The 27,470-nt window shown below is 44.7% G+C and overlaps 1 pseudogene; it reads left to right on the forward strand.

The window, feature by feature from the left end:
• Positions 1–27,470, forward strand: LOC124672230 (annotated as a pseudogene).

A 27,470-nucleotide genomic window follows, 5' to 3' on the forward strand; every position in this document is an offset into this window, starting at 1 on the left:
ATGAGAATCGAGGGGGGAGGCGACCGTCGGCGGGGAGGTGAATCGAGGGGGACGTACCTGCGCGACGTGGTGGCGCCTGCTCAGGGGAGGGGTGGCAGCCGCCGGTGGGTGGTGGCGTTGCTCAGGGGGTGCCGTGGGAGGTGGATCGAGGGACAGGGCGGCGTCGCGAGGCAGATCGAGGGAAGGGGCGGCGTCGCGAGGCAGAAGGGGAGGTTGCAGTGGTGGGGAATGGGCGCAGTGGGCGAGCAGGTGGCTTCGGAGATCCAGGAGCAAGTGGCCGACGGAGAGGAGGGCGCAGTGGTGAATGGGCGTCGCCGACGGAGAGGAGGGCGCAGTCGCAAGGAAGAAGAGGGCGCAGTCGCAAGGAAGAAGAGAATCTGGTCGGGACGGGAAGAGAAGGGGATTTTTCTCTAAGTCCCCAACTCCCCTTAGCAATAGCGCACCTCTAGGGGTGCGCCACTAGGAGGCTTAGCAATAGCGCACCTCTCGGGGTGCGCCACCGCTCTTTAGGTTTAGGTCAAAAAGCGCGCGGCACCTACGAGTTGACAAGATCCGAATTGTACCACGATGGCTAGCTCCCCCTCTCTCGTTTGGTTTACACTGGCCGGCCAGGTTCGAACCCTGGCGGCCCCAATTTTTTAACTTTTTTTTAAAATGATTTAACCCAGCAGTAATAAATAGCATAATACACCAAAATAAAAGGCATAAATAATTAGAATTATGTAGAATATTAAAAATACTAGAGAATCTAGAAAATATCCAAAAATATAAATTATATGTCTATTTTGATCGGTACAATGTGTAGATTAATAATATGACATCCATTATTCATACAAGAAAATGATACATAATTATCTTTTCACAATCTTCTTGCCCTTCTTTCTCGCGGTTGAATAATTTAGCCCCGGAACTCCTAGACTTCTTCTCTTGAATGGACGGCCTTTAGGTAGGGTGGTCCTCGCTTCTTCTTGTTGTGTATGGTTCTTCATCATCGTCGTCGTCATCTTCCATCTTCGGATCGCCGTACTGGTCAAAGTCTAGCTCGTTGGCGGCTCCATCCATTCCGATGATGCTCCTTTTGCCTCTCCTCACGACAACACGGCTGGGCTTTTGCGGGTCGGTAATGAAAAATCATTGGTCCACTTGGGAAGCTAGGACCCATGGCTCATATTTCGCGGTGACCTTTGCGCCCGCTGTCTTGCATTTGGCTTCGGGTATAACCATGGTGGTGAAATGCCGGTCTTCTTTTACGACGTTCTTGGCCCACCTGACACGGAACATCGGCACATTCTCTCCGGCGTAGCTCAGCTCCCAGATCTCCTCGATCTTTCCGTAGTATCTCTCGCTTGACGTCACCGGTGTAGGACTCCATCGTTACCCCGGAGTTCTGATAATCGCTCTTCATGTCCTTTTCCTCGGTGTAGAATGTGTAGCCGTTGATATCGTACGCCTGAAATGTCATCAGGTTGTGTTCGGCGCCCTGTGACAAGGCGAATATGAGTTTTTCTTCCGCAGAAGAATCCTCATCTATAGGGTACGTCGACATCTTGTCCTTGAACCACCGCGTGAAGGTTGAGTTGTGCTCTTTGATTATATCTCCGTCCGTCCTCTCGTTGGCCCCGATCACCGTACGTCTTTGCGATGAAGGTTTTGTGCTCTACCACCCAAGGATCGACCACGTCTATGTGTTGTAGCGCGACTAGGTTTGCTCTTTCAAAGTCAGCGATTCGACCCTTGAAGTCGACATGCATTTTGCGGCTACCGTCGCGGTGACCCCATCCAGCGAGCTTCCCGAGATGCCTGTTTACGGGCAGGCCAACGGGGTTCTCGATTTCTAGATAACTCGTGCAGAAGGAGATGCACTCTTCGGTCAGAAAGCCCTTGTCTATGCTTCCGTCTGGACGTGCCCTGTTGCGAACGTACCCTTTGATGACACCATTCATCCTTTCGAACGGCATCATGCTGTGCAGGAACGTCGGCCCCAGTTGGATGATATCCTCCACGATATGTACCAATAGATGCACCATAACGTCGAAGAATGCGGGCGGGAAGTACATCTCAAGCTCGCACAGTATCACCACGATCTCTTCCTCGTAGCCTTCTAAGTTGCCTCACGCCAACAGACTTCCGAGAGATGACGTCGAAAAAGTTGCATAGGCCAAAAAGCGTTTCACGGACGTGCGCGTCCATGATCCCACGGATTGCAACCGGAAGTATCCGCGTCATCAGCACGTGACAGTCGTGAGACTTCATCCCGCTGAACCTCCGCTTCGCTTTGTCTAGGTACCTGCTTATCTTCCCCGCGTAACCGTAAGGAAGTTTTACTCCTAGGAGACAGTCGAAAAACTGCTCGATCTCCTTCTGACTTAGAGTGAAGCACGCGGGGGGGGGGCAGTAATATTCAATCTTTTTGGCATTTTTGCCCTTGCGACGACTTTGCGTGTCCTCCGCCTCATCATCGTCATCGTCATCATCATCATCATCATTAGGGCGTCCCGCGTGAAGCTCCTCCCTGATCCCAATTGATTGCAAGTCGTACCTTGCTTTCGGCCCATCTTTGGTCTTCTCCGGCATGTTGAGGAGGGTACCAAGCGGACTCTCGCACACGTTCTTCGTGATGTGCATGACATCAAGGCTGTGAGGCACACGGAGGATCTTCTAGTACGGCAAGTCCCAGAAAACAGACCTCGTCTTCCATACCTTAAGCAGCGGCTCCGGCGCCTTTCGCTTCTTTCCCGGCGGTGGGCACTCTTTCCAATTTTTCAATAGCTCGTCTATTTGCTCGCCGCTTCTCGTACGTGGCCATCTTCGGGGTTCGTCTTGACCATCGAACAGATCCTTGCGTTTCCTCCATGCGTCGTCCTCGCGAAGCCACCTTCGATGTCCCATGAACACCGTTTTCGAGGACCCGGGATCTCTATCTAGCTGGCGGTACGTTGTGTCGTCCATGCACCTTACGCATGCATTGAATCCGTGGACCACCTGCCCCGCGACATATCCGTAACCGAGAAAGTCGTGCACCGTCGTGAGCGAGTGCGGCTCTCATAGGGAAATATTCTTCCGCGGCGGCGTCCCACGTATTGGCAGGCGTGTCCCATAGCGTGGCTAGCTCCTCTTTCGGAAGCCCCATATACAGATTGATGTCGTTCCCTGGTTGTTTCGGCCCTTCAATTAGCATACTCATTTGAATGTACTTCCTCTTCATGCACAACCAGGGGGAGGTTGTACATCCACACAAACACGGGCCGGGTGCTATGCGTGCTGCTCGGCTGCCAAACGGATTGACTCCATCGGTGCTCGCGCCCAGCCTTATGTTCCTAGGATCGTCCCCAAATTCTGGGTACTCGAGGTTCAACGCATTCCACTGGCTAGCATCCGAAGGGTGTCTCAACATCCTGTCCTTTTTCTTTTTCTTCGGATCATCTGCGTCATCTTCTCCCTTCCTCATCTCCGCGTGCCGGCGCATTAGCTTTGCTTGCTTAGGATCCGCGAAATACCGCTGCCGACGAGGAGTGATCGGAAAGTACCACACCACCTTCCGAGGAGCTTTCTTCCCCTTCTTGTACCGACTGACGCCGCACTCCGGACATATGGTACACTCTGCGTGCTCGTTCCGATAAATGATGCAATTGTTCAAGCACACATGGTATTTCACATGCGGTAAATCCAGAGGACACACGATTTTCTTGGCCTCCTCGATACTAGTCGGACACGTGTTACCTTTGGGAAGACGTTTGTGGTGACCCTGCATACCACTGCATGTTGTAGTATGCCAGTCATTGATATAACATTCACGAAGTACCATTCCGCAAATATTACATCCCTCAGAGTAGTACAACAGAACATAGCAGGGTCCATAACTCATTCACATATTATTACAATTAACATACACATGTCGTCTTGGAGCTCCTCTTGGGTCCTAAGAGGAATACTCCTGGGTTCGAGGTGAACCCAACTTAACTTACAATACCAGAGTTTCATTAAACTAAACATTTATTTCATCGAGCAGCTAAATACTAAGAGTTCAGGCTGCTCGGTTACTACTACTAGCGAATATCCCTAGGCTTGTTCTCCTCCGGAGGCCTCTCCGGATCCGTAGACGATGAGGTAGTCTACGCCTTCAACTCCTCCTGAGAGGTCTGGTTCCTCGTAGCCGATGATCTCGGCTCCTTCATTGTTGTCGTAGTCCTCCTCCAGACGATTCGGACAATCTAAGCATGGGATTTAAGAGTGGTATGAGTACGAGCGTACTCAACAAGTTCATTATAGATAAGAGGTGTTTAATGCACTAGCTACGATATTAGACCAGAAAGTCTAATACCAATGCAAGTTTTGGTAAACATTTCTTCAAGAGATTGCTTTTATTCCAAAGAGCTATGTCCGTCGACCTTCACCGGTTTACTAGAACTTCATGGAGCTCCTTTCCGGCCGCGTTCGCGAGTTCCTTATCCCGGAACAGGGAGTGACAGGTCACGGTTCTTTACACTCGCGAGAGGTGTGTTGCTTTACCCATAAGAGATCTTAACCTTGGTGCCAACCGGGCAGCTTTCCCGTCCACACTTCCTTCGGTGTGAGGCCCGGTATAAGGTCTAGCCAATCATGTTCCTCCGCTGCCTCGCACACCCACCCTTTGTTGCATACCCCGACCCTGGGTCCTCGTCGGTCCTCTTACACCAATTAAGGATGGACCCCGACCACGACAACAGTTTGGGACTCGTTAACCAAACTCCTTCGCCGATAGGCGCAACCCATCATAGACCACTTACCGTGGGGAATTAGAATGGGATCCCCACGCCACCGCTTGCCCAACCTGGGTCAAGTGTCTACGGTAAGCGCATCCGTTGATGTACGAGAGGTGGAAACACTTTTGACTACTCCGTCCCACTCCGGATCTTATGGTTAACACGGGTATTACGGCACAAGAATCACCGGCGACATTTGTTGTTTAATCCTAGATGGATATTAACCCTTGCAATGGAACCTCCACCATATCAACACAATCCATGGTTCCATTGCCCACCACATAGTCATATTCATAGTTATGAAAGTAGTGGTTTTGGTTTTTATGCAATAGTGATAACCATAGTACTTTGCAAGTAATTTGATAGAAATACTCAAATGACATGAGCAAGCGATGAACTTGCCTGAACACTGCAAAGTTTTGCAGTTGGAAGGTGTGGACTGACCCTTGTCCTCTGGTCTCCGAAAAATAGCATCATTGTCCGATAAGGGCAATGGTTAAAGAAGCAATTATGCATGATTCCAGTTTTTAGGGTTTGTTCCCCCCTTCCGATGTCGTTATTATTTTATGTAAGAGGTTAATACTAAGAGTAATTTAGGAATATTTGATTTATAATAAAATACAACCTTGAAATGTTGTCAAGGTGTTTTTGAAGTCCAAATGCATTAATGGACTTATTTTCATTATTGAAAATAATATGTGTGATTTAAATTATTATTTAAATCATCAAATTAAGACTTATTCTTCTTTGTCTTCAAAAATTCTGTTTGATATTTTATTTAGATAGAGAATTTTATGCTGATTAATTTTCATATTTTTACTTATTTTTTTAGAGCTTTATTTTATTTTCTAAAATTCTTGGAAATTCTCATTTAAATGGGTATTTTGGAAATGTCCAAAATACCCCTCGGGCCCACCTGTCAGGCGGCCGAGCTGGTTGGGTTGGACCAGCCCAGTGGGCTCGGTCCAACCGACCCAGTCGCGTCGTCTTCTCGCTGTGTCCTAACCCTAATTCCCCTTTCGGCTCCTGCGACGCCGAAATCGCCTCCGCCGTCGCCGCTTTAATCAGGCCGTCTCCGACCATCGCCGGCGACGAGATGGTGCGGATCTGGACCGCCTCTCGACGGCGGACATGGTGGTCCGCGTCGATCTGACGCTTGCGTCCACGTTCGCTCGCCATCGACTCTCCCGTGCGCCTGGCCTGTGGCGTCCGCCGCCACCGCGCGTTGGAGAAGCCGTGTACCTTCCTCCTAGCGCTCCCCTGGGCGCGTGGTGCTGCGCTGGGGTGCTGTGGTGGTCGCCGTGGCTTGGCTTGGCCAGGCCTGGTGCCGCCGTGTGCACTGGCGTGCGCCGCCGTGGCCGCCGTGGTCATGACGACCACCGCCTCCCTGGTATGTGCTCCTCCTTCTCTTCTGCCATCTGTTCTACCTCTTCTCCTTCCTCTGGATGCCCTGGCACCCACCTGATTGTGCTGCCGCTTCTACACCTATGTGCTCTGCTGCTGTGCTTGCTGTGAATCCGTGTAAGCTGCTGTGCTCTTTGCTGTTGCCATGGATCCTAGGCGATGCGATATGCTTCGTTGCCATGCGTATGCTGCTTGTGGTGCATATGTCTGCTTCGTGTAATTTAGTGGCTCCTGTTGTTGCTTGGTGTATTATGCCTTTCCTGTACATGCCATTGCTTTCCCCTGACTTGATCATGTTGTGATGATCCTTGCCTTTGGCAAGTGCCAGTGCTCCTGATGAGATTATATCTGTGCTTCAATTCATGGACATGCTCATTTGAGCCTAGTTGTTACTTTAACTGCCCCTTTCTTTGATGAAGTGCTTCTGGATACAATTGTGCTGCCTGATGCCCTTATCTGTGATGCAATTGTTCAGCTATATGATTAATTTAATTATCTGTCCATGTGTTAATGCTTAGAATGAGTTCTAGCATGCAGTAGCAAGCTCTAGCAAGCTTCTGGTGTTCATATGATCACCAGTTGCTTGTAAAAGCTGCTATTTGGTGACTGTGCCTCACTGTTGCTCACTCTATGCTGTGTGTGTGTATCACACAGGCTTGGCCTGGTGTGATGGTACTTGCTCAAGCACCTGTTGATACTTGCAGTGATCCAGTGGATCATTAGCATGATTCTGGTGACTTGGTTACTTGTATAATTCATTTATCTGTATTATCTTGCTTTGTTTGATGGATAAGTGAGATGAACTGCTTGCAGTGATGATTCTTGTGATGAACTTAATGGAGCTAGAGGGATGCCAACAGTGGTTGGGGACCCTAGCTCATCTTTGAACCCAAATCTGGGTGATGATATTGGTGCTTGGCTTGGTGGTTTGGCTGTTTCAGTGGTTGAGGTAACCTTGACAGCAATTCATTGCTGTTTAGGTAGCTCCCACCCTGGTTGGCTTGCTATAGCTTAGTGAATGCATCACTGGGTAATTCCTTGTTGGATTTCCAGTGATCTTTGATGTTGACAAACAAGAATAGACACTTTATAGTCTATCTGTCTGATGGTGTAGTGGCTATAGGTGCTGAGTGAAGCTGATTAGCTAGATAGGATCATCCCTTGTTGGATTTCTTTGATTATGTCACTCTGGTTTGGCATAGCCAATGTTCCCGAGGTGCTTTCCTATTTGTTTCTCTCTTGTTCACTTGCACCAATTTGGCCGATAGCCATATGATGACTCACATATAGGGTTTCTACCCTTGTTGGTGTCTTGGAGATCATGCTTGTGCAATTTATGAACAAAAACATCTGGTTTGTTCATGTTAAGGTGTATACCTCACTCCAGCTCCTAGAAATAGTGTGTTGGTCTAGAGGTTTTGCTTCTGTGCTGATTTCTTAGCTTGCCCTGCTCCTCCTTGTGGCTTGTGCTTGATCTACTCCATGGTTTACTTCTCAACAGGAGATAGTTCCTTGCTTGAGCTGTTCCTGGATGAGGGTTCTAGCTATGTGTTCTTCCTGTTCTAAGTGTTCTTGCTCTCTGATGACTTACCAAGCTGCTCGTCGATGAATGAGCTAGGGTTCATCGTTGGAGAGGTTTTTATATGATCTCCCTCTCCACCTCCGGTCGACAACAAGGCCACGGCAGCTTCGTTGGTGACTCACCAGTTGTGTGTGTGTGGTGTGCTGCATGCACGGTCGCTGTGTGAGCAGCCTAGCTGTGTGTGTGTGCACATTCTTGGTATCTGGCTTGTAACTTGGCTGAGAGATGATCAGCTCGGCAGAACTGATCCATATCTACTCAATTTCATTCTTCTACTAACCTGCCAAGTGGTAAACCACTTGGCATAATCTCTTTTTGTTGTGTTTGTGTGCAGGGAACTTTGGAATGATCAAGATGAAGATTAACTCATCTTATAGAATTTAGGATAGATCATTTACTTTGTAATTTTCTTTTCTTTTTCTTTTAATATTCTATTTCTCCAATTCTTGTAATGTGTTGTAAATTTATATCTCAATTCGGATATTGTAATTGACATTGTATCTTGTGTGATTATTAATAAAGCTCAAAGTTTCCCTAATGAGCTTTACTAAATAAATGTAATGTTTATATTCTTGATTATTCATATTTGTTTAATGAATTACCTAAATTTTGAATTATGAGATATTCATATGATGTTTAAATTTGAAATTCAAAAGTTCTTGTGTTTGAATTCAATCATGCAACTTAAGTTGTAATGCAATACTCTCCTCTCTTCTCAAAACCCTAATTTAGTTAGGTGAGTTACAAGTTTGTCGCACTCTCGAAACCCTAACCCCGTAAGGTGTCGAGAGAGAAACTTGTCCCCCTTCGATGCAGCTTTTTGTTTAAAAGCGCGAAATTTCCCTGAATTTACTATGCAATGCACATCCCTTTCTAAAATCTACCCCTCGATCGTCTCTAAACCCGGGACATTACAGCCTTTCCCCTTAAAGAAAACTTCGTCCCGAAGTTGTGGTTGTAATACCTGAACAGTTCGGGGTATGTTTTCCTCAAGTCTTCTTCCTTTTCCCAGGTGGCTTCCCTCTCGGGATGATGCTTCCATTGAATCTTGCAGTACTTGATAGCTTTATTTCTGAGTTGTTTCCAGCTCTCCTCGAGAATCTTGGCTGGCTTCTCGATGTAAGTCAAATCTGGTTGTAACTCTAGCTCAGCATGTGAGATTGGCTCATCTGGGGTCTTTAAGCATTTCCTGAGTTGAGACACATGGAATACATTGTGAACTTGTGCTAGCCTTCCCGGTAGATCCAATTCAAAGGCTAAACCTCGGTTCTGACTCAATATCTTGAAAGGTCCGATGTATCTAGGGCTCAACTTTCCTTTTACTCCGAATCTCTGAAGTCCTTTCATCGGGCTTACCTTAAGATATACCATTGATGGCGTGTATTTCACACGTTCGTTGGGCAACCCCAAGAGGAAGGTATGATGCGCACAGCAGCAAGTTTTCCCTCAGAAAGAAACCAAGGTTTATCGAACCAGGAGGAGCCAAGAAGCACGTTGAAGGTTGATGGCGGCGGGATGTAGTGCGGCGCAACACCGGAGATTCCGGCGCCAACGTGGAACCTGCACAACACAACCAAAGTACTTTGCCCCAACGAAACGAGTGAGGTTGTCAATCTCACCGGCTTGCTGTAACAAAGGATTAACCGTATTGTGTGGAAGATGATTGTTTGCGAGAGAAAATAGTAAAAACAAGTATTGCAGCAGATTTGTATTTCGGTATTAAAGAATGGACCGGGGTCCACAGTTCACTAGAGGTGTCTCTCCCATAAGATAAAAGCATGTTGGGTGAACAAATTACAGTCGGGCAATTGACAAATAGAGAGGGCATAACAATGCACATACATGACATGATAAGTATAGTGAGATTTAATTGGGCATTACGACAAAGTACATAGACCGCCATCCAACTGCATCTATGCCTAAAAAGTCCACCTTCAGGTTATCATCCGAACCCCCTCCAGTATTAAGTTGCTAACAACAGACAATTGCATTAAGTATGGTGCGTAATGTAATCAACAAATACATCCTCGGACATAGCGCCAATGTTTTATCCCTAGTGGAAACAGCACAACACAACCTTAGGGGTTTCTGTCACTCCCCAGTGTCAATGCGGGCATGAACCCACTATCGAGCATAAATACTCCCTCTTGGAGTTAAAAGTAAAAACTTGGCCAGAGCCTCTACTAGAAACGGAGAGCATGCAAGATCATAAACAACACATATGTAATAACTTGATAATTAACATGACATGGTATTCTCTATCCATCGGATCCCGACAAACACAACATATAGAATTACGGATAGATGATCTTGATCATGTTAGGCAGCTCACAAGATCCAACAATGAAGCACAATGAGGAGAAGACAACCATCTAGCTACTGCTATGGACACATAGTCCAGGGGTGAACTACTCACTCATCACTCCCGAGGCGACCATGGCGGTGTAGAGTCCTCCGGGAGATGAATCCCCTCTCCGGCGGGGTGCCGGAGGAGATCTCCGAGAATCCCCCGAGATGGGATCGGCGGCGGCGGCGTCTCAGTAAGGTTTTCCGTATCGTGGTTTTTCGCATCAGGGGTTTCGCGACGGAGGCTTTAAGTAGGCGGAAGGGCAGAGTCGGGGCCAGACGAGGGGGCCACACCATAGGGCGGCGCGGGCCCCCCTGGGCCGCGCCGCCTTGTGGTGTCGCCACCTCGTGGCCCCACTTCGTATGTTCTTCGGTCTTCTGGAAGCTCCGTGGAAAAATAGGCCCCTGGGTCTTTGTTTCGTCCAATTCCGAGAATATTTCGTTACTAGGATTTCTGAAACCAAAAACAGCAGAAAACAGGAACTGGCACTTCGGCATCTTGTTAATAGGTTAGTTCCAGAAAATGCACGAATATGACATAAAGTGTGCATAAAACATGTAGGTATCATCAATAATATGGCATAGAATATAAGAAATTATCGATACGTCGGAGACGTATCAAGCATCCCCAAGCTTAGTTCTGCTCGTCCCGAGCAGGTAAAACGATAACAAAGATAATTTCTGAAGTGATATGCCATCATAACCTTGATCATACTATTTGTAAACATATGTAGTGGATGCAGCGATCAAAACAATGGTAATGACATGAGTAAACAGGTGAATCATATAGCAAAGACTTTTCATGAATAGTACTTCAAGACAAGTATTAATAAGTCTTGCATAAGAGTTAACTCATAAAGCAATAAATCAAAGTAAAGGCATTGAAGCAACACAAAGGAAGATTAAGTTTCAGCGGTTGCTTTCAACTTGTAACATGTATATCTCATGGATAATTGTCAACATAGAGTAATATAACAAGTACAATATGCAAATATGTAGGAATCAATGCACAGTTCACACAAGTGTTTGCTTCTTGAGGTGGAGAGAGATAGGTGAACTGACTCAACATAAAAGTAAAGAGAATGGTCCTTCAAAGAGGAAAGCATCGATTGCTATATTTGTGCTAGAGCTTTTATTTTGAAAACATGAAACAATTTTGTCAACGGTAGTAATAAAGCATATGAGTTATGTACATTATATCTTACAAGTTGCAAGTCTCATGCATAGTATACTAATAGTGCCCACACCTTGTCCTAATTAACTTGGACTACCGGATCTTTGCAATGCATATGTTTTGACCAAGTGTCACAATGGGGTACCTCCATGTCGCCTGTACAAAGGTCTAAGGAGAAAGCTCGCATTTTGGATTTCTCGCTTTTGATTATTCTCAACTTAGACATCCATACCGGGACAACATGGACAACAGATAGTGGACTCCTCTTTAATGCATAAGCATGTGGCAACAATTATTATTCTCGTATGAGATTGAGGATATATGTCCAAACTGAAACTTCCACCATGAATCATGGCTTTAGTTAGCGGCCCAAAGTTCTTCTCTAACAATATGCATGCTCCAACCATGAAGGTGGTAGATCTCTCTTGCTTCGAGACAAGACGGACATGCATAGCAACTCACATGATATCCAACAAAGAATAGTTGATGGCGTCCCCGAAACATGGTTATCGCTCAACAAGCAACTTAATAAGAGATAAAGTGCATAAGTACATATTCAATACCACAATAGTTTTTAAGCTATTTGTCCCATGAGCTATATATTGCAAAGGTGAATGATGGAATTTTAAAGGTAGCACTCAAGCAATTTACTTTGGAATGGCGGATAAATACCATGTAGTAGGTAGGTATGGTGGACACAAATGGCATAGTGGTTGGCTCAAGTATTTGGGATGCATGAGAAGTATTCCCTCTCGATACAAGGTTTAGGCTAGCAAGGTTATTTGAAACAAACACAAGGATGAACGGTACAGCAAAACTCACATAAAAGACATATGGTAACATTATAAGACTCCATACCGTCTTCCTTGTTGTTCAAAACTCAATACTAGATGTTATCTAGACTCTAGAGAAACCAAATATGCAAACCAAATTAGCAAGCTCTAAGTATTTCTTCATTAATGGGTGCAAAGTATATGATGCAAGAGCTTAAACATGAGCACAAAAATTGCCAAGTATCAAATTATCCAAGACATTATAGCAATTTACTACATGTATCATTTTCCAATTCCAACCATATAACAATTTAACGAAGATGAAACTTCGCCATGAATACTATGAGTAGAGCCTAAGGACATATTTGTCCATATGCTACAGCGGAGCGTGTCTCTCTCCCATAAAGTGAATTCTAGGATCCATTTTATTCAAACAAAACAAAAAACAAAAACAAACCGACGCTCCAAGCAAAGTGCATAAGATGTGACGGAATAAAAATATAGTTTCAGGGGAGGAACCTGATAATGTTGTCGATGAAGAAGGGGATGCCTTGGGCATCCCCAAGCTTAGACGCTTGAGTCTTCTTATAATATGCAGGGGTGAACCACCGGGGCATCCCCAAGCTTAGAGCTTTCACTCTCCTTGATCATATTGCATCATACTCCTCTCTTGATCCTTGAAAACTTCCTCCACACCAAACTCGAAACAACTCATTAGAGGGTTAGTGCATAATAAAAATTCACATGTTCAGAGGTGACACAATCATTCTTAACACTTCTGGACATTGCATAAAGCTACTGGACATTAGCGGATCAAAGAAATTCATCCAACATAGCAAAAGAGGCAATGCGAAATAAAAGACAGAATCTGTCAAAACAGAACAGTCCGTAAAGATGGATTTTATTAGGCCACCAGACTTGCTCAAACGAAAATGCTCAAATTGAATGAAAGTTGCGTACATATCTGAGGATCATGCTCGTAAATTGGCGTAATTTTCTGAGCTACGTACAGGGAGATAGACCCAGATTCGTGACAGCAAAGAAATCTGGAACTGCGCAGTAATCCAAATCTAGTACTTACTTTTCTATCAAAGACTTTACTTGGCACAACAAAACATAAAACTAAGATAAGGAGAGGTTTCTACAGTAGTAAAAAACTTCCAAGACACAAATATAAAACAAAAATACTGGAGTAAAAACATGGGTTGTCTCCCATAAGCGCTTTTCTTTAACGCCTTTCAGCTAGGCGCAGAAAGTGTAACTCAAGTAACATCGAAGGGTGGTGCACCTACAGCGGGGTTTGGAGTTTTCTCAACCATGCATAGTATATTGGATACATAAGTTTCAGCGTCTCCCTTTTCATTAGTCTTGGGCTTGCTACTCTCATCGAACAAATTTTCGAGAACAAGCCAAGCATAGTTATGTTCTAGTGCATCATTCATAGCTAGGAGTTTACATGGTATGGGTGCTTTGATCTCCCCACCATCATTAGCATTATTAGTGTACCTTATCCTATCCATATCCATTTTTTCAAGGAGACCAACAAAATTAGTATGAGAACCAAGCATATTAAATTTAGCAAAGACCTTTCTAGCCTCTCTTGCTAGACCACCAAATTTTCTAAGAAGGGTTTCTAAAACAAAATCTTTCTTTTCCCCTTCTTCCATATCACCAAGTGTAAGAAACATGTGTTGGATTATAGGATTTAGATTAACAAATTTAGTTTCCAACAGGCGAACTAAAGCAGCAGCAGCAATTTCATAAGTAGGAGCAAGTTCTACCAAGTGTCTATCTTCAAAATCTTCAACGGTACTAACATGGGTGAAAAATTCTTCTATATTGTTCCTCCCAATTATAGACCCTTGTCCTACCGGTATGTTCTTTGTGGTAAAATTAAAAGGAAACATGATGAAATAAGTAAAGTAAATGCAAGTAAATTTTTTATTTTTGTGTTTTTGATATAGAGTGCAAGACAGTAAATAAAGTAAAACTAGCAACTAATTTTTTTGTGTTTTGATATAATGCAGCAAACAAAGTAGTAAATAAAATAAAGCAAGACAAAAACAAAGTAAAGAGATTGAGAAGTGGAGACTCCCCTTGCAGCGTGTCTTGATCTCCCCGGCAACGGCGCCGAGAAAAGAGCTTGATGGCGTGTATTTCACACGTTCGTTGGGCAACCCCAAGAGGAAGGTATGATGCGCACAGCAGCAAGTTTTCCCTCGAGAAAGAAACCAAGGTTTATCGAACCGAGGAGGAGCCAAGAAGCACGTTGAAGGTTGATGGCGGCGGGATGTAGTGCGGCGCAACACCGGAGATTCCGGCGCCAACGTGGAACCTGCACAACACAACCAAAGTACTTTGCCCCAACGAAACAGTGAGGTTGTCAATCTCACCGGCTTGTCTGTAACAAAGGATTAACCGTATTGTGTGGAAGATGATTGTTTGCGAGAGAAAATAGTAAAAACAAGTATTGCGAGCAGATTTGTATTTCGAGTATTAAAGAATGGACCGGGGTCCACAGTTCACTAGAGGTGTCTCTCCCATAAGATAAAAGCATGTTGGGTGAACAAATTACGGTCGGGCAATTGACAAATAGAGAGGGCATAACAATGCACATACATGACATGATAAGTATAGTGAGATTTAATTGGGCATTACGACAAAGTACATAGACCGCCATCCAAGCTGCATCTATGCCTAAAAAGTCCACCTTCGGGTTATCATCCGAACCCCCTCCGGTATTAAGTTGCTAACAACGAGACAATTGCATTAAGTATGGTGCGTAATGTAATCAACAAATACATCCTCGGACATAGCGCCAATGTTTTATCCCTAGTGGAAACGAGCACAACACAACCTTAGGGGTTTCGTCACTCCCCAGGTGTCAATGCGGGCATGAACCCACTATCGAGCATAAATACTCCCTCTTGGAGTTAAAAGTAAAAACTTGGCCAGAGCCTCTACTAGAAACGGAGAGCATGCAAGATCATAAACAACACATATGTAATAACTTGATAATTAACATGACATGGTATTCTCTATCCATCGGATCCCGACAAACACAACATATAGAATTACGGATAGATGATCTTGATCATGTTAGGCAGCTCACAAGATCCAACAATGAAGCACAATGAGGAGAAGACAACCATCTAGCTACTGCTATGGACCCATAGTCCGAGGGGTGAACTACTCACTCATCACTCCGGAGGCGACCATGGCGGTGTAGAGTCCTCACGGGAGATGAATCCCCTCTCCGGCGGGGTGCCGGAGGAGATCTCCGAATCCCCCGAGATGGGATCGGCGGCGGCGGCGTCTCAGTAAGGTTTTCCGTATCGTGGTTTTTCGCCTCAGGGGTTTCGCGACGGAGGCTTTAAGTAGGCGGAAGGGCAGAGTCGGGGGCCAGACGAGGGGGCCACACCATAGGGTGGCGCGGGCCCCCCTGGGCCGCGCCGCCTTGTGGTGTCGCCACCTCGTGGCCCCACTTCGTATGTTCTTCGGTCTTCTGGAAGCTCCGTGGAAAAATAGGCCCCTGGGTCTTTGTTTCGTCCAATTCCGAGAATATTTCGTTACTAGGATTTCCGAAACCAAAAACAGCGAAAACGAGAACCGGCACTTCGGCATCTTGTTAATAGGTTAGTTCCAGAAAATGCACGAATATGACATAAAGTGTGCATAAAACATGTAGGTATCATCAATAATATGGCATAGAACATAAGAAATTATCGATACGTCGGAGACGTATCAACCATGTCTCCAACTCGTGGCTCCCAAGTTCTCCTCTTCTGATCGGCGTAACTCTTTTGCCGACTTTGGGCTATTTTCAACCTATCTCTGATAATGTCAATTATTTGTTGCTTTTCCTTGACATAATCGGGGTTGAACTCTTTGCTTGCTCCAGCTTCATACCAACATATCGGTGATCTACACTTCCTTCCATACGAGCTTCAAATGGTGCCATCTTGATGCTGCTTTGATAGCTATTATTGTATGAAAACTCTGCTAGTGGCAAGTGCTCCTCCCATGATCCTCCGAAGTCTAGGGCACAAGCCCTAAGCATATCCTCTAAGATCTGGTTGGTTCTCTCGGTTTGTCCACCTGTCTGGGGATGATAAGCGGTACTATAGTCTAACTTGGATCCTAAAGCTTCGTGAAGTTGCTTCCAGAATGCTGATGTGAACACGGACCCTCGATCCGATACTATCTTCTTAGGCACTCCATGCTTACTCACGATCTCTTTGATGTAAAGATCGATAAGTTTCTCTCCTTTATCCTGCTGGTTTACCGCTAAAAAATGTGCACTTTTCGTCAACCGGTCCACGATTACCCATATCATGTCCTTCTTTTAATTAGTCATGGGTAGTCCGGTGATGAAATCCATCCCTATTTCTTCCCATTTCCACTCTGGAATAGGTAAAGGTTGTAACTTCCCTGCCGGACTACGGTGTTCAGCCTTCACTCTACGGCGGGTATGGCATTCTGCCACATATTGTGCTATCTCCCTCTTCATGTTATTCCACCGAATAGTTCCTTTAAGTCCATGTACATCTTTGTACTTCCCGGATGTATAGAATATGGTGTTTGATGAGCTTCCCGGAGTATTACTTCCTTAATTTCAGCAATATCCGGAACGCAAATCCTTTTACGGAACCATAATGATCCAGATTCTCCGCGGTGAAATTCTGATGGTCTTCCCTCATCTATTCTTCTCATCTCCTCCACTATGAATGGATCGTCCATTTGACCCATCATTATCTCATTCTTCAGGTTGACATTCAACTCATCGGCTACTTGCAACGCCGATAATCCTTCATGGGCTTCCTTCTCCCAAAGTTGTATTTGGGCTTGACTTATTTCTTTCCTCAACTCCGGTGATATTTCTTGTTCCACTCCTCGGGTGCTCTTCCTACTCAGGGCATCCGCTACAACATTAGCCTTCCCTGGTGTGTAATTGATTGTCAGATCATAATCCTTGATCAATTCTAGCCATCTTTTCTGCCTCATGTTGAGTTCCTTCTGAGTGAAGAAATATTTGAGACTCTTGTGATCTGTATAGAGCTCACACTTAGCTCCATAGAGAAAATGTCTCCAAGTTTTGAGTGCAAATACGACTGTTGCTAATTCCAAGTCATGTGTTGGATAATTCACTTCATGAGGTCTGAGTTGTCTCGATCCATAAGATATCACTTTTCGATCTTGCATGAGTACACAACCCAATCCATGTTTGGATGCGTCACAGTACACGGTGTAATCCTTGCCAACTTCCGGAACGGCTAACACCGGTGCTGTGGTGAGTTTCTCTTTTAGAGTTTGAAAACTCTTCTCACACTCCTCTGACCACACGAAAGGTGTATTCTTCCGTAACAGCTTCGTCATTGGTCCTGCTATTTTGGAGAATCCTTCAATGAACCTCCGGTAATATCCTGCCATTCCGAGGAATCCTCGGATCTCTTTGACAGTCTTGGGTGCTTCCCATTCTAGAACTGCTGCTACCTTACTCGGGTTAACAGCGATTCCATCTTTGCTAATGACATGACCAAGAAATTCCACTTGATCTAACCAAAATTCACACTTACTAAGTTTGGCATAAAGTTGATGTTCCCTTAGTGTTTGCAACACTAACCTCAAATGTTCGGCATGTTCGCCTTGTTCTTGGAATATATCAGAATATCATCGATAAATACGATGACAAACTTGTCTAGATATGGCATGAAGATCTTATTCATGAGATTCATGAATATTGCTGGGGCATTGGTTAATCCAAATGGTACTACAAGATATTCATGATGTCCATATCTTGAAACAAATGCGGTTTTCGGAACGTCTTCCTTCTTGATCTTTATCTGGTGATAACCGGATCTTAGATCAATCTTGGAAAAGACTCCCGCTCCTCTAACTTGATCAAATAGATCTTGTATTCTTGGAAGTGGATACTTGTTCTTGATTGTGACGTTGTTCAGATTCCTGTAGTCTCCGCACATCCTTCTTCCTCCATCCCTTTTATCTACGAAGATCACGGGTGATCCCCATGGTGAAACACTCTCTTGAATGAATCCCTTTTGTTCTAAGTCATCCGAGTTGCTCCTTAAGTTCTTTCAACTCCTTGGGCCCCATCTTATATGGTGCCTTAGCAATTGGAGCTGTTCCTGGGATTAGGTCGATAGTGAATTCTATCTCCCTATCTGGTGGCATACCAGGTAATTCCGCAGGAAATTCATCATGGAATTCATTTACTACAGGTATATCCTCTAACTTCACCTCTTTCATACTGTTCAGCTGTAGCTCAACTTCGATCTGGGTATGTTTGTCTCCTTGGTAGATCATTCTACTTCCATCGGGGCTTTTCAAAGACACCGTCTTGCTCACACAGTCGATCAATGCTCCATTAGCTTCCAACCGAGTTCATACCAAGAATGACATCAATGTCCTTCATTGGTAGAATGAACAGGTCCGCGTCAAACGCGCACTTATTGATCATAATGACTTGTTTTTGTTTGGCATGGGTTACTACTATCGTTCCCCCGCGAAAGTATGGTTATGGGTGTATCTAACTTAGTGCAACTAATCCCATGTTTGATGATGAATTGTTGAGAAATGAATGATGTAGTTGCACCGGTATCAAAAAGTACTTTGCCGGGATGAGTGAGTATACTGGAGCGTACCTATCACCGCCTGGTCGGAGTTGACCACCTCCTCCAAACTAGTGCAGTTCAGCTTGCCGAAGGGCTTCTTATTCTTCCAGCTCCCTCCGGTGTTTCCTCGATTTCCTCCTCCTCCAGATTGACCTCCTCCAGTGTTTCTCTTGGGGCAGTCCTTCAGCATGTGCCCCTCCTGGCGACAACCAAAGCATATAATCTTTGGCTTCTTACAATCTTTCGCGACATGTCCTTTGAATCCACAGGAATGGCATATAATCTGATTTGCAGACTGATATCCTTGGTTCCTCCTCTGGTTGTTGTTGTTGTTGTTGTACCGTGGCTTGAAACTCAAGCTGGTATTGGGCTTGTTACTAACAAACCTCTTAGGCTCAAACTTGGCCTTCTTCCTCTTCTCTTCTTGCAGTTGTTTAAAGTCATCCTCAAGAGTGATGGCTGCATCCACCAACTCTTGGAACTCAGTTGCTCTCATCATTCGGAGCTGTACCTTGAACTGGGGACTTAACCCCCTCAGAAACCTCTTCTTCTTCTTGTCCTCGGTGTTGACTTCTTCAACAGCGTACCGGGACAACTTTGAGAACTCCACGACATAAGTCAGGATTGCCTTGTCCTTCTGCTCGAGATTTTCAAATTCTCAACGCTTCAGCTCCACTATACTTTCAGGGACATTGGATTCCCTGAACTTCCTTGCGAACTCCTCCCAGGTAAATACCTTTCCCGCCGGATAAACGGCTACAATATTATCCCACCATGATGCGGCGGGTCCACACAACAAGTGTGTAGCATAACGGACCTTCTCCTGGTCATTGCATCCAACAGTGTTGAGCTTTCGCTCAGTGTCCATGAGCCGGTCTTCCGCGTCCATTGGCTCGGGCGCGTATGCAAAAGATATGGACTTGGTGTTACGGAAGTCCGCTAAGGTGACTCCCCGATTCTCGGGTCTCTCTACCCTGTTTTGCTGCAACAAATCCTGAAAGAATTTGTTCTGCTGCTCCAACGTGACACGTTGTCTCTCTTCCACCATCTGCATGTACTGAATGAAATTCTGTTGCGTCATGGGTGGTGGTGGTGGTGGAAACTGATTCCTGGCTGCTTCGTCAGCCTCCTCCTTTTGTTTTGCTTCGCGCTCCATGCGCTGCGCTTCGGTCTCCTCTCCTAACGCTCCCGACATAACCCCCTAGTTCTGCAACACAAGATGATACTCATAATTACTCCATGCGCAAGTTTTCTGAGCTCAACATTGTGCACCAGAACTAGTCACGCAATGGAAATCAAGAAGCAAATCCAAATCATACAAAACATATACCATATATTTACATACTTAAGTGGTCTTATTACAATACTCAAGTCGATGTGAGTATGCAAACTCACTTATTAAAGTATATGTACAAATTTCTACAAAATATTACACTCTACAATACACGTGGTACTTGTGTATTGTAGCTTTGGTTCCATTGGTAGTCTCTAGACGATCTTCACTCCCGATACATTCCAGGCTTCCATCCGGTCGAACGTGTCGTTCTCCTGACAAAACCTGGAACATAAGGTCTCCCCGTTGGCTGATAGTCGGAATCCGATGATGATCCTAGGGCAAAATCAGTGTTCACAAACTGATCATTCAGTGCATCGTAATCCACCCAACGGGTGTACTCCCCTGTACCTACACCATAGATATTTCCTACATTCGTATCCGACCCAACCTGTGTCGGATACCCTCCAACTTCCTCCTCATTCCATGGATAACTCTGGTGCTGGGACGTGGCATCTTCATTCATCTCCCCATCATAATACGCTGTGGTACTATGAGTTCCAATATCCGATCCCCAACGCCAACCCCTGGAATTCTCGATAGGAGTCTCGGAACGCTGGTGGTTTCCGGATTCCTCTCCGCCTTCGTATCCCCCATAGGAACTACCCAGATAGTTCCCAGGTGTAACAGGTGTAGGTTCACGTGCAAGTGGATCAATGCTGATGTAGTCACCAGCTGAATAAACTGGTGTGTGCACTACATTCTCCATAGGTTCTTTCCCCCTACTCTCCTCCTTGGGTTCAGTGAATTCCTCAAGCATCGTATCAATTGCTCCTATCAGATGATGATTCAACTGAAAGAGTAATGATATGAAGTTACGGCTATTGTCCATGTATTTGGCTGCTTCGGCTGGTTTGCTTTTGGCATATTTAAAATGGTTCAGCATGGGATCATTGTCCTCCTCCATATGAGGAATGTGTGTAAATTCGGAACCCATAAGCTCTTTCGTCTTATGCTCCCGAATATCGGTTATGGCTCTCATAACAGCTATATGGTAAGCTGTATTGGTTGTCCTTGCTTCCCCAGCTGGCATGACTACGCTCATTCCCAAAGATTCGGGAAGTCGCAGTCCTACCCTGCACTTGGCCAACACCGGACCATCATAGAACATGTATTTGTTTACTGGAATCTGGGGATCGCACCCAAATTCCAGTAACATGGCTCGTAAGATATCTGCAAGTCCTCCTTGGTACGCGTTCAGTGTGGAATCCATAACTTTCACGTTTCTTCCCGGTCGCGAACTTGCCATGTTGGCTGTAGAAATAGAAAGATTATGAGATTAGTAATAATGCATCATAATAGAGATAATAAAGAATTTTCGCACTAAAAGATATGGTTGTTGTATTCTCAATTGAATATACACCATATTTTTAGAGAATTCTTTACTAATCCTATTTGACTCCTAACGTTTGTTCCCATTTACTAGGTTCCAACCTAAGGTCAAAGCTTTTGCTACGATACCAAGCTGTGGTGACCCCGCATACCATCGCATGTTGTAGTATGCCGATCGTTGATATAACATTCACGAAGTACCATTCCGCAAATATTACATCCCTCAGAGTAGTACAACAGAACATAGCAGGGTCCATAACTCATTCACATATTATTACAATTAACATACACATGTCGTCTTGGAGCTCCTCTTGGGTCCTAAGAGGAATACTCCTTGGTTCGAGGTGAACCCAACTTAACTTACAATACCAGAGTTTCATTAAACTAAACATTTATTTCATCGAGCAGCTAAATACTAAGAGTTCAGGCTGCTCGGTTACTACTACTAGCGAATATCCCTAGGCTTGTTCTCCTCCGGAGGCCTCTCCGGATCCGTAGACGATGAGGTAGTCTACGCCTTCAACTCCTCCCGAGAGGTCCGGTTCCTCGTAGCCGATGATCTCGGCTCCTTCATTGTTGTCGTAGTCCTCCTCCGGACGATTCGGACAATCTAAGCATGGGATTTAAGAGTGGTATGAGTACGAGCGTACTCAACAAGTTCATTATAGATAAGAGGTGTTTAATGCACTAGCTACGATATTAGACCGGAAAGTCTAATACCAATGCAAGTTTTGGTAAACATTTCTTCAAGAGATTGCTTTTATTCCAAAGAGCTATGTCCGTCGGCCTTCACCGGTTTACTAGAACTTCATGGAGCTCCTTTCCGGCCGCGTTCGCAGTTCCTTATCCCGGAACGAGGAGTGACAGGTCACGGTTCTTTACACTCTGCGAGAGGTGTGTTGCTTTACCCATAAGAGATCTTAACCTTGGTGCCAACCGGGCAGCTTTCCCGTCCACACTTCCTTCGGTGTGAGGCCCGGTATAAGTTCTAGCCAATCATGTTCCTCCGCTGCCTCGCACACCCACCCTTTGTTGCATACCCCGACCCTGGGTCCTCGTCGGTCCTCTTACACCAATTAAGGATGGACCCCGACCACGACAACAGTTTGGGACTCGTTAACCAAACTCCTTCGCCGGTAGCTGCAACCCATCATAGACCACTTACCGTGGGGAATTAGAATGGGATCCCCACCCCACCGCTTGCCCAACCTGGGTCAAGTGTCTACGGTAAGCGCATCCGTTGATGTACGAGAGGTGGAAACACTTTTGACTACTCCATCCCACTCCGGATCTTATGGTTAACACGGGTATTACGGCACAAGAATCACTGGCGACATTTGTTGTTTAATCCTAGATGGATATTAACCCTTGCAATGGAACCTCCACCATATCAACACAATCCATGGTTCCATTGCCCACCACATAGTCATCTTTACTATTAAATTCCAGTTGGTCGTACGTCATACAACGCGTTTGGTGAGGAGATTGGGATAATCCGGACCATCTAATCTAATCTCACGGTCTGTATTTTGTCCGGCCTAATTTCATTCCAAGTTGTCGCTCCTTCCCTCCGTCAGCTCTCACGACATCAATCACGATAGAAGTTAATTCGGAAACAACCTCAATCGCGGTATCAATCATGGTAGAAAATAATTAGGAAAGAAGCCCTTCCTTACGCGAAGATGGAAATCTCTCGGGCTGGTGCTGCTATCCAGCCGTCGTACAGCTCTAGCCTGCTCCACGCTTGTGCCCAATCTCATTGCCTTGTTTCCTAAAGCTATGAAATCAAATCTTCTTTTCCTTCCGTATTGAAATCAAAGTCGGACCATAATTGCTAGAGCTTTCCTTTTAACTTTCGCGCGATCTAACAAGAAAAATAATCGTCCAACTCCCTCACGCTAATTAGGTGTTGTCTTATAGGAAACTGGAAAGCAATCAGGCAACATTAGGGAAGCAATCGGGTTGATTATTTTTGTCTCGCTTGTGTAACTCCACATGCCATCGCCGTCATCTTCAACTCAAATGCTGAGACGTGTATAGCAGAAGATGTCTGCCCTCGAGTTCACCACGCGCCGCTCTGGACGGCGATATGTAGCTGCTCTCGCACTCGAGTTCACAACCGAAGGCTTCTGGTGCTCTTCATGAAGATGAAAGACGAGATACGGATGGATGTAACTCCACCGTGAATTCTCCCCTATGCTCAACGAGCCAATGATCTTTACGGAGAATTGGCTACAGATGGAGCAATTTCTTAATCTTCCTATCAGGTAGATCGATTTAGTCTTGCGATCTTAATTTTTAACTACACTCCCTCTAATTGTTTTCTCGCTGGGTTGCCGTACCTGGAGTTGTAGATCGATTTAGTCTTGCAATCAAGTTGTAGATCGATTTCATCATTTGCTTGCTCAGACTTGTGAGTGTGTTCCAGATTCCCAACTAATCCATTAGTCGATATAAATTGCATTTAGTCTAGGGCACATTCAGTTTTGGTTGAGGGGAAAGTTCACCTTCTTTTGATGCATTGAGTTGGTAATATTAGCAGGTGGAATTGTATTATAGGCTGATTGGCTAATGTTGTTTTTTTCCTATATATTACTTTCAGGAAATAAAGAAATCAAGATATTGAGGTTGTTCACTCGCCCCAATATCATCCGTCTTTATGAGGTCATTTACACACCTAGAGATATATTACTTGTGATTGAATATTGCAAGTACCGTGAGCTATTCAACAACAGTATTGAGAAAGGCAGGTTAGAAGATGATACTCGTCAGATCTTCCAGCAGGTCCTCCTTATGCTCTTCTTGGCATGTTGGAACACCTTTTTGATGGCATAAGTATAAGCATTCATTAATGAAATTTGTTTCACTGCTTATTTTGACCAATCAAAATGCATGGACATGTTGTCCAATGTTCAAATTTGTCCACAGTCTTCATGTCATTGTTAATTGGCTCTGTTTTGTTTTTTTTCTTTCGACTCTGTTTTAGTTGTTGATCTTTTGAACATCGTTTTTAGTTGATTTGGTAAGTTTTTGGCGTTTTCTTGGTGCCTTGATTGTCTTAATATCAAAATGTCGTGATTTTATTGATGCCTCCATGATATTAGTATCACTACTTAAGCCAAACTGCATTATAAATGATGTTCGTCTTCTTGATACCATTGCTACTTCAATCAAAATTTGATTTAAACCATAGCCAGCAATTGTATATTCTTTGGAAGACAAATGATTAATGTTGATTATTTTTCTGATCTGTTGAATGCATATTCATGCTTTGTCTCATTAGTTTTTATTGAAAATTTCTTGAACAGGTTATATATGGTGTTGAATATTGCCACAGAAATATGTTTGTTCATCGGGATCTAAAGCCAGAAAACCTGTTACATGATTCCAAATATAATGTCAGGCCCGCTGACTTTGGGTTGAGTAATGTCATGCACAATGGAATTTTTTTGAAGACTAGCTGTGGGAGTCAAAATTATGCTGCTCTAGAGCTATTCTTGTATTTGTATACACGGAGTCCGTATCACCATGCTTATTTACACACACTTCCTACTTTAATTAATAGCTTAGTGCGTCCTACTTGTGCAGGGTATCCGAGGTAAATTGTATGCTCGACATGAGGTTGATGTTTGGAGCTATGAGTATCCCTTATGCTCTTGTTTGTGGTACTCTTCCATTTGATGACGACAATATTCCCAACCTCATCAAAATGATAAAAGGTGAGTCATTATATACTATACTATATAGACTAAGTTGGACGCTGGTTGGACCGAAGAATAATCTTTTGATCTGGAGATTTTTTTGAACAAGGGTTGGGCCTAAAGGACCTAGAAACTACTCATTATCAGCGGGATCTGATCTGTTTGGTGTTCCAGGGAGGATGCACATGAAAACGGCAACAATCACAAGGCATATATTTGGTTGATATAATAAAACATAAGGGATGGAAATTGAGGTTGCAATCAGCACAAACTATAGAAGTGTGAGTATGCCATCTTCACGTGCAACATGAAAACGGCAACAATCACAAGGCATATATTTGGTTGATATAATAAAACATAAGGGATGGAAATTGAGGTTGCAATCAGCACAAACTATAGAAGTGTGAGTATGCCATCTTCACGTGCATTATTTTTAATGGGACGAGGAAATAAATTTGAAGAACTTGAGGTGATAATCATGGAAAGCAATTAGATGTCAAGTGATAATTGTTGCAACACAATCATACTCGATATATTGTAATTTAAAATGCTTTATTCATTGCATGGGGTCTAAGTTTGCTAAACCGTAGCAACGCACGGGCATTCAACTATATTCATAGTTATGAAAGTAGTGGTTTTGGTTTTTATGCAATAGTGATAACCATAGTACTTTGCAAGTAATTTGATAGAAATACTCAAATGACATGAGCAAGCGATGAACTTGCTCGAACACCTTGCAAAGTTTTGCAGTTGGAAGGTGTGGACTGACCCTTGTCCTCTGTCTCTGAAAAATAGCATCATTGTCCGATAAGGGCAATGGTTAAAGAAGCAATTATGCATGATTCCAGTTTTTAGGGTTTGTTCCCCCCTTCCGATGTCGTTATTATTTTATGTAAGAGGTTAATACTAAGAGTAATTTAGGAATATTTGATTTATAACAAAATACAACCTTGAAATGTTGTCAAGGTGTTTTTGAAGTCCAAATGCATTAATGGACTTATTTTCATTATTGAAAATAATATGTGTGATTTAAATTATTATTTAAATCATCAAATTAAGACTTATTCTTCTTTGTCTTCAAAAATTCTCTTTGATATTTTATTTAGATAGAGAATTTTATGCTGATTAATTTTCATATTTTTACTTATTTTTTTAGAGCTTTATTTTATTTTCTAAAATTCTTGGAAATTCAAATTTAAATGGGTATTTTGGAAATGTCCAAAATACCCCTCAGGCCCACCTGTCAGGCGGCCGAGCTGGTTAGGTTGGACCAGCCCAGTGGGCTCGGTCCAACCGACCCAGTCGCGTCGTCTTCTCGCTGTGTCCTAACCCTAATTCCCCTTTCGGCTCCTGCGACGCCGAAATCGCCTCCGCCGTCGCCGCTTTAATCAGGCCGTCTCCGACCATCGCCGGCGACGAGATGGTGCGGATCTGGACCGCCTCTCGACGGCGGACATGGTGGTCCGCGTCGATCTGACGCTTGCGTCCACGTTCGCTCGCCATCGACTCTCCCGTGCGCCTGGCCTGTGGCGTCCGCCGCCACCGCGCGTTGGAGAAGCCGTGTACCTTCCTCCTGGCGCTCCCCTGGGCGCGTGGTGCTGCGCTGGGGTGCTGTGGTGGTCGCCGTGGCTTGGCTTGGCCAGGCCTGGTGCCGCCGTGTGCACTGGCGTGCGCCGCCGTGGCCGCCGTGGTCATGACGACCACCGCCTCCCTGGTATGTGCTCCTCCTTCTCTTCTGCCATCTGTTCTACCTCTTCTCCTTCCTCTGGATGCCCTGGCACCCACCTGATTGTGCTGCCGCTTCTACACCTATGTGCTCTGCTGCTGTGCTTGCTGTGAATGCGTGTAAGCTGCTGTGCTCTCTGCTGTTGCCATGGATCCTAGCTGATGCGATATGCTGTTGCCATGTGTATGCTGCCGTGGTGCATATCTTTGCTTCGTGTAATTTAGTGGCTCCTGTTGTTGCTTGGTGTATTATGCCATTCCTGTACATGCCATTGCTTTCCCCTGACTTGATCATGCTGTGATGATCCTTGCCTTTGGCAAGTGCCAGTGCTCCTGATGAGATTATATATGTGCTTCAATTCATGGACATGCTCATTTGAGCCTAGTTGTTACTTTAACTGCCCCTTTCTTTGATGAAGTGCTTCTGGATACAATTGTGCTGCTCGATGCCCTTATCTGTGATGCAATTGTTCAGCTATATGATTAATTTAATTATCTCGTCCATGTGTTAATGCTTAGAATGAGTTCTAGCATGCGGTAGCAAGCTCTAGCAAGCTTACGGTGTTCATATGATCACCAGTTGCTTGTAAAAGCTGCTATTTGGTGACTGTGCCTCACTGTTGCTCACTCTATGCTGTGTGTGTGTGTATCACACAGGCTTGGCCTGGTGTGATGGTACTTGCTCAAGCACCTGTTGATACTTGCAGTGATCCAGTGGATCATTAG

This window comes from Lolium rigidum, chromosome 7 (assembly GCF_022539505.1).
Source record: "Lolium rigidum isolate FL_2022 chromosome 7, APGP_CSIRO_Lrig_0.1, whole genome shotgun sequence".
Lineage (NCBI taxonomy): Eukaryota > Viridiplantae > Streptophyta > Magnoliopsida > Poales > Poaceae > Lolium > Lolium rigidum.